The following is an 8,123-nucleotide window of genomic DNA, read 5'->3' as shown; positions in this document are numbered from 1 at the left end:
ATTATTGGGTTACTTCCTCACAGGGTGGGATTGTGCAGACAATGATCCAGAAGCATTCGCAGTTGCACTCTATACTACCAAGAGGCCATTGTGCCATGTTGACAATTTTATAGTTAACCGAGAGTGCATTTGTAAGTCCAATTTGTTCATAAGTCCAACAAAGTTAGCCTAGGTACCCAACTAACACAATCGGCTATGGAGTACTGTACTGTAATAGGTTTATAATACTTTTCACACAAATAATACATAAAAAACAAACACAAAAAATAAACATTTTTAATCTTACAGTACAGTACCTTGAAAAGAACAGCAGTACATGGGACTTCCCTGGCGGTCCAGTGGTTAAGACTACGCACTTCCACTGCAGGGGGCACGGGTTTGATCCCTGGTCAGGCAATGAAGCCCACATGCTGCATGGTGCAGACAAAAAATAATAAAAATTTTATAAAAAGAAGAGTACAGTAGTACAGTACAACCATGAAGTGTGATGTTTGCTGATGGATTTTTAAAATAGATATTCTTGTCTTTGTAACACGTTTCTTTTTTTACTTCATGTTGATAAGAATTTTGTTTTTTAAACCATACATAGATGTTGAAATCTATCAACCAGTTTTCTGCATTAATTGAAATGATTGTGTAATATTTTCCCCTTTAATTTACTGATGTGGTGTATTACCTTGCATTCCTGAGCTCCTGTAGAATTCGCATGATTTCTTTCTTAAAAGTTTGGTAATATTTATTGGAGATTTTGTCTGAGCCCAGAATTCTCTTTGTAAAAAAGGCTTTTAATTATAAAATTCATTTTAGGTGACATAGGACTATTCAAATTTTCTTTTCTTTTCTCAGCTGTAGTAAGTTTTTTATAATAGCCATTTGTTCATTTTATAAAATTTTCAAATTTATTTGCCTAAGGTTGTCCATAATATCTTTTTAATCATCATTTTAATGTCTGTAATATCTGTAGTGATATCCTGCTGTTTTAGTGCTATTAGTTACATACAAACATAGGATTATACTATGTTTAGTTACATAGCCTTAATTTTTACACAGCAGTATATCTTGGAAAAACCATTCATGACATTAAATGTACTTTTATTACAACAGTTAGGATGTTTTCCACTAGCAGAACCTATCTTTCAAGTAAAATCTTACACTTATCTTCCAATGTGGAAACAGAAGAAGTAGAGACACCCTAAGTAAAGCAAGGTGAAAGGGCATTGGACCTCCCAAACTTGGCCTCCCTTTTGTTTCAGAGGTCTCTCTTGTTAGAGGAACACACTTGAAAATTATTGTTCTATATTATAAATGGCTATATACATATGTATGCACAATTTAACCAACCCTCCATTGTTGAATACACTTCCAACTCCTTGGAGATAAATTAAAATTATTGTGCATACATTTGATTAATTCTTTAGGGTTAATTCCTTAAAATTCAGTTGCTTGGTTAATGGTTAAGTATAGTTTCAAGACATTAAAATTGTAACAATAAACTGCTCTTTAAAAAAAGCTGTACCACTAGACTGTGAATTATGGAGAACAAGACTGGGTCTGTTCATCTCTGAATACTCAGCCTTGCACAGTACTTGGCATGATGTAGATTCTCAATAAACAGTCATGGAATAAATGTAAAAAACAAAATGTTGTACCACTTTTTGCTCCCAGTGGTAGTACAGTAAGTCCCCTACGTACGAACCTTCAAGTTGCAAACTTTCAAAGATTCCAACGTGTGTTCCATCATCGTCAGGCGTGAGTGAAATTGCAGCTTGCCCTCCGTGTCCTATTGCTGACGATCCTTCAGCTCTACCCTCTCCCACCTCCTCTCCCTCCTCCAGTCAGTAACTCTTCTTGCCTGTTTACTTGATGTCAGCCCCTGTATGCCAGCTGTTGTACTGTACTACTGTACTCGTCTTTTTATAAAATTTTTATTATTTTTTGTCTGCACCACGCAGCATGTGGGTTCTTCATTGCCTGACCAGGGATCGAACGCATGCCCCCTCAGTGGAAGTGCGTAGTCTTAACCACTGGACCGCCAGGGAAGTCCCATGTACTGCTGTTCTTTTCAAGGTACTGTACTATAAGATTAAAAATGTTTATTTTTTGTGTTTGTTTTTTTATGTATTATTTGTGTGAAAAGTATTATAAACCTATTACAGTACAGTACTACATAGCCAATTGTGTTAGTTGGGTACCTAGGCTAACTTTGTTGGACTTATGAACAAATTGGACTTACAAATGCACTCTCGGAACGGAACTCATTCGTATGTAGGGGACTTACTGTATATGCCAGTGTTCCCTTCCCCACACCTGTATCCAAATTGGATATCATTAAGTATTTTAAAATATTTGAAGGGATATTATTCAGTCTTTAAAATAATAATTCAGATAGATGCTTAACACCTGGGAAGATATTTATGACAGCAGTAAATGCGAAAAGCAGAATCTGTCTGCACATTTGCAGGCAAAGAAAGGGAAGTAACACAGATTGCAAGTGTTTTTCCTCTCCTCTCCCACCATCCCCCAATTTTCTTTAGTTATACAGTTTCGCAATATGAGAATAAGAAAAAAATATATTCCAGAATCCAAGAGGCAGGAAAACTGGCCCGTGTCAGTTTTCAACAGGGGTAAGCCACTCTAGCAATTTTAAACCAAAAGAAATTTACTATAGAGTTAACAATCACTAGCAGGTGTATAGGCCTTTAGGAATGATTCTCAGAACAATGCCACAGAAGAGCCAGACATGGAAACAATCAGGAATCTGGGTTCAAGAAATCACCTCACTCGTGGCTGAATCCAGGATCACGTGCCCATGGCGCCATGAGGGTGCAGGAAGCTGCCACCACAGACGTAGGCTCCAAGAATATGCCATCTTAGCTGTCGACCAAGGATCAGGAACCATCGCTTCATCTACTAAAAGTGAACGGCTTGATTTAACAATACTGATGCTTCGCAGAGTTCCGCCTCCCGCTCCACTGAACTGTTCCTGACTTTGAATGTGACTGGTGGAAAGTGGAGGATGGGCCGGGCCCTAGCTGCAAGGAAGTCTGGGAAATGTAGTTTTTTATCCTTACAGCTTCTGAAGTACACGATGGCACTCTAGAAAAAGTTTGGATCAGCTGTTAAGCAAGCCAATCTTCCAGACCCTTTATTTCGTTGATGGTTTGACACGGTAATAAATATGACGACTGTGAAGGATTTTCTCTGTTTGCTCTGTCTGACCTGCCCTCTTGCCTTCTCTGTCTTGCCATGTGCCCTGAGAAGATGACCTCCATGTATTGATATTACATCTCTTGGGTTATTTCTGGCTGCTGGTTGTCTTTAGCCAATGGCAAGTCATAGGAGAGGTAACCTGACTCCCTCCCCGCTGGTCTGCAATTGGTAGTGGTTGCGTCCTTTTACCTAAGGCTGAAATGTCTGCTGGTGGACAGCTCTTGCTGGGTGTCAGTAACAGCACCATTTCCCTCCTTAGTTCCAAAAGTGCTGATGGCTTCTTACTGTTGCTAGTGGTTTTTAACCACCCCTTATTTGTTCCCTTCACCCAATCTACAGATTTGCAACAGTTTCTTCATTCAACTCTCTTCAATTACTCCTTTGAATGTGCCATCTTTTCCTGCCAGGGCTGTGACTGATGTAACGACAGATAAGACAGTTTTTATTCTAAGGTGCATATAGTTAGGTAGATGAGCTAAACACAGCCATCTATTATGGACTGAATTGTTCCACCCAAAATTCATGTTGAAGACCCAACCCCCCGTACCTCAGAATATGACTGTGTTTGGAGATGGGGCCTTTAAAGAGCAAATTAAGGTTAAATGGGTCATAAAGGTGAGGGTCTCATTCAATATGGCTGCTGTCCTTATAAGAAGAAAATGTGCCACCAGGATTCCCATGTCCAGAGAAATGGCCAAGTGAGGGTAAAGTGAGAAGGCGACCATCTACAAACCGAGGAAAGAGGCTTCAGAAGAAATTAAACCAGCCTACACCTTGACCTCTAGCTTCTAGCCTCCAGAACCGTGAAAACATAAATCTGTTATTTAAGCCACCCAGTCTGTGGTGCTTTGTGATTGTAGCCCTAGCAAATTAATATACCATCACAAAAGCCCAAAGTGAAAAACAGAAGAGACTCGCCAATTTTGTGACTTTCAGAGGAAGGAGCTAGCACCTCTGGGTGGGGTAGTTGAGGGAAAGCCTTGTGGAACTGTTTAAGTTGGAACTTGAAGGTTGGAGAGAATAACATTACCTACTTCACAGTATTACGAGGATTAAGTAAGAGTGACTATAAAACACAGTGTCTCAATTAACTGTTGAATAGCTTTGTAATTTATAAGGACACAGAGCTAAACTCATAGACCCAGGTTCAGCACTATCTCCCGACTTCCTGTGGCCTACTCTTTCCAGGCTTTGTCTTCTGACATTTTAAAGTTCTTAATTCTCAATACACTTGAGTTCCTTGGTCCTTAAGGCCCTCCATCTTTAGTGTCATCTCTTAACACTCAACTCTGCCTCTGTGATAGCTCGCCTCTTAAGATGCTGCCAGCGGTCCTTACTTCCTGGTATTCATGTCCTTGTATGTCTCCTCCCACAATGAATAGGGAGTAGACCCAGAGAAAGAATCTGTCCATCCATCCATCCATCCATCCATCCATGTATGCTGTGCATCTATCTATGGAAATAGGGACGGCACGTTTGAAATCTGTAGGGCAGGTTGGCAGCCCGGAAATTCACACAGGATTTCTATGTTACGGTCTTGGGGCAGAATTCCTTCTTCGATGGGAAACTTCAGTTTTTGCTTTGAAGGCCTTCAACTGATTGGATGAGGCCCATCCACACTATGGAGGGTGATGGGCTTTACCTAAACGGATTGGAATGTTAATCACATCTACACAGTATCTTCACAGCAACGTCTACACCAGTGTTTGAACGAACACAGGGGCACCACACCCTAGCCAAGTTGACACATTAACCATCATGATACCATATTGGAGAAAGTGGGCTTTTAAAACATTGATGTGATGTTTTCTTTTCTGTACCACCACATACTGAGTCCTCCAAATGCTCTGGGCACCACACACAAAATCAGAGACATGTTGAGCTACGAGTGAATCACCAACATAACCATGATTAAAAGTAATAAAGTCCTGTCTAATGAATTATAGGAATAAACTTTAGGAACTTAATTTTCTTCCCCAATTTCCCAAGTATGATCTAATGACAGAGTCAGAGCTGCAAAATGCTGCGACTTATGGTAATTCTTGGGGTTTTATGAAGCACTGGAGGTGTCTGAAAACTTTCCTAGAAATGAAGAAGCCCAGCCAGCTATCATTTCCCAAGTCATGTTGGGAATGTATTTCCTGATGGTAAAGGTTGCACACAGGCCCTTACTTATTGGCCTTTTACTCAACAAAGTGCTGGTAGCATTGGCTACATGAAGGAATAACGCGCATACGCGTAGGCCAACTGGGTCTCAGGAGCTTTTTCTATTTGGTTAGAGCATGACTATTATATTTAGCATGATTTAGTGGGATCTTTACTGCAGAAAATGAGTGACCCTATAGAAGTAGAACTGCGAAGTGTAGTTAATGGCAGAATTGGGTTTTTGATTTAGATAAAGACTCTAAGGAAGAGTTGGAAATAGAAGTTTTATGTCCTTATTGGGTCACAGTTTCAGTATCCAAATTGACTACTTAAGGTCTTGAAACCAAATTGTTTGAAAAGTTTTATTTGGTAGCAGAAAATATCTACAATAGGATCTTTACAAAAGAAGATGTGCAAGAGGGGAGAAATAAGTTTATACATAAGATTTTGCTGTGGAAATTTGGAATGATTATCAACAATTGATTTAGGTTACAAGAACTCACACAAAGCCATATCTTTTTAGTAAAGGAAGCCAGAAGCTACGTTAATCCCTTGACGAAACAGTCTGTTGAAACTCACAATATGCATTATACTGATCCTAAAGAAAGATAAGTCTATGGAGGATGAACTAAATTATTTCAAGCTGCAGTGATATATAAACATATTTAGTCAGATTAAAACCAATCATCTCAACAACCCGACAAGTGATTTTTCATCAGAACAAGTCCATGATGTCTACAACATTCATTGGCACCATGGCTTTTTCACCTCATAGTTGTTGGTATTTTAAATTACATACAGATTTACATATAGCTGATGTTATTGACAATAACTGTTATCCTGGGATATGCCCCTCTCTCTCTCTGTATCCACTTGGTTTGGTCATGTTATGTCAATCCTGTTACAGACCTGACTGCTTATCTAACAATGGAGGATAAGACCTACCACATGACCCAAAGATAGGAATAAAAAGATTCCGTCCCCCTTGTTGTTTCTAAAATGTTTAAGGCTAGTATATTTTTAAAGGATAATTCATTCGAAATACTAACACCAATACTTTCAATGCGCCAAATAAGGAGGCACTAAGAGTGTTTGGGAATATCTAAGAATTATGCCTATGGTATAGTGTACAGGCATAAAATAGTCAACAGTTTAACAAAATATAAAAAATACTGTTTTTGCTAAAGGGGGAAAGCAGACAACTTCCCACTAAAAGGAAAAGAAAAACAAACACTGGTGTTCAATTTCCAGTTTGAATGCATTTATGACTATGAAGATTACGACCTCCAATGAATTAAATATAAAGAGTCCAGAGGGAATTATGACTTGTGACATTAATGTACAAGTATGGCAGTATTTCTATATCAAATTAAACTTAGTCTATGATTAAATACAATGCTATATATACACACACACACTCATAGTACCTTTATGGAATTCTCTAAAACGCTCACAGTAGCTTATATGGTATTGATAAAAATAAAGATGAAAACGTATAGAGTGTAGATAAAAACCACTTTTATAGCTTTCTAAGGTGATGCATCCTGTGGGTTAAATAGCTTACATTATTCAAGTCTGAATTTTGAGTTCTGAAAGCAGAGCTGCGCACTGGTATTCAAACTTTCATAAAATTGTACAGTTTTTCAAAAGAAGGAATAAAAGGTAGAGAGCATCAAACGTGGGAGAAAAAAACTTCTGATTTATAACACAACTGTTACACAGTTAACCAGTGGTGTTCAACCCATGCCTGGCCAAAACTCAGCTTCTTGTGGGCGATTAGGGGTATTAAAGAGTTTGATTCAAATTTTGTTTTTATAAAAGTGTGTAGTTTAAAAACTTAGTAAAAATGCACATTCTAATGTGTTACATACACTATTTTACCACACTGGAGTCTGCTTATGTATAAACTTCCACTACCAGGATAATTTACGTTTATATAAACCTGGGAATACAACTTTATCTATTTCTAGTTAAAGAATCTCCTGAAATGTGTGTTTAAACCCTATTATTATTTGTACTTACTTACATTTGCATGAAGCAAAATTCTCTTGATAGCATGTGAATAAAACAAGGCATAGAAACAGACTGGCGGCTAAGGTTTCACCAACTATCTATAACCCCAATTTCACATTTGTGTTACTTAGAAATGTTATTCTTAGTAATGTTCTAAGACAAGTAAACATAAATGTGGACTCAAAATACAGTGACACAGATCAAATGGACTTTCCAGGCTTTACATATTGGGCTTACACAAGAGTTTACTTAAAAGAGATTCTAGTGCTAAAAAATCTTTGGGAAATACCGCTCTATAAGAGACTGTCTTTTCATTTAATTTGTTAATGCAATGTTTAATGTGATTTAGTTTAACAAACTGCCTGATTTTCAATTCTTAAATTACTCTGCGTAATGGGAAAATTTCTACAGATTTGAGTGCTGCGGGTCTTCAAAATGGTAACTTGCAAAAAATTGAGAAATTACACTAAAAAGTTCATTATTGCCTTAGACTCTTCTGATAGGTAGCTTTTAAAACGAGATTTCTTTTTTTTTTTGCGGTTCGCGGGCCTCTCACTGTTGTGGCCTCTCCCGTTGCAGATCACAGGCTCCGGACGCGCAGGCTCAGCGGCCATGGCTCACGGGCCCAGCCGCTCCGCGGCATGTGGGATCTTCCCGGACCAGGGCACGAACCCATGTCCCCTGCATACGCTCAACCACTGCGCCACCAGGGAAGCCCCCAAGATTTCTATTTTTGAATTAACAATATATTTATT

This window comes from Aethalodelphis obliquidens, unplaced genomic scaffold, assembly GCF_003676395.1.
Source record: "Aethalodelphis obliquidens isolate GAN/ISIS:26980383/991018 unplaced genomic scaffold, ASM367639v1 scaffold17, whole genome shotgun sequence".
Classification (NCBI taxonomy): domain Eukaryota; kingdom Metazoa; phylum Chordata; class Mammalia; order Artiodactyla; family Delphinidae; genus Aethalodelphis; species Aethalodelphis obliquidens.
The sequence above is the reverse complement of the archived record's forward strand: the minus strand, read 5'-3'. Positions refer to the sequence as shown.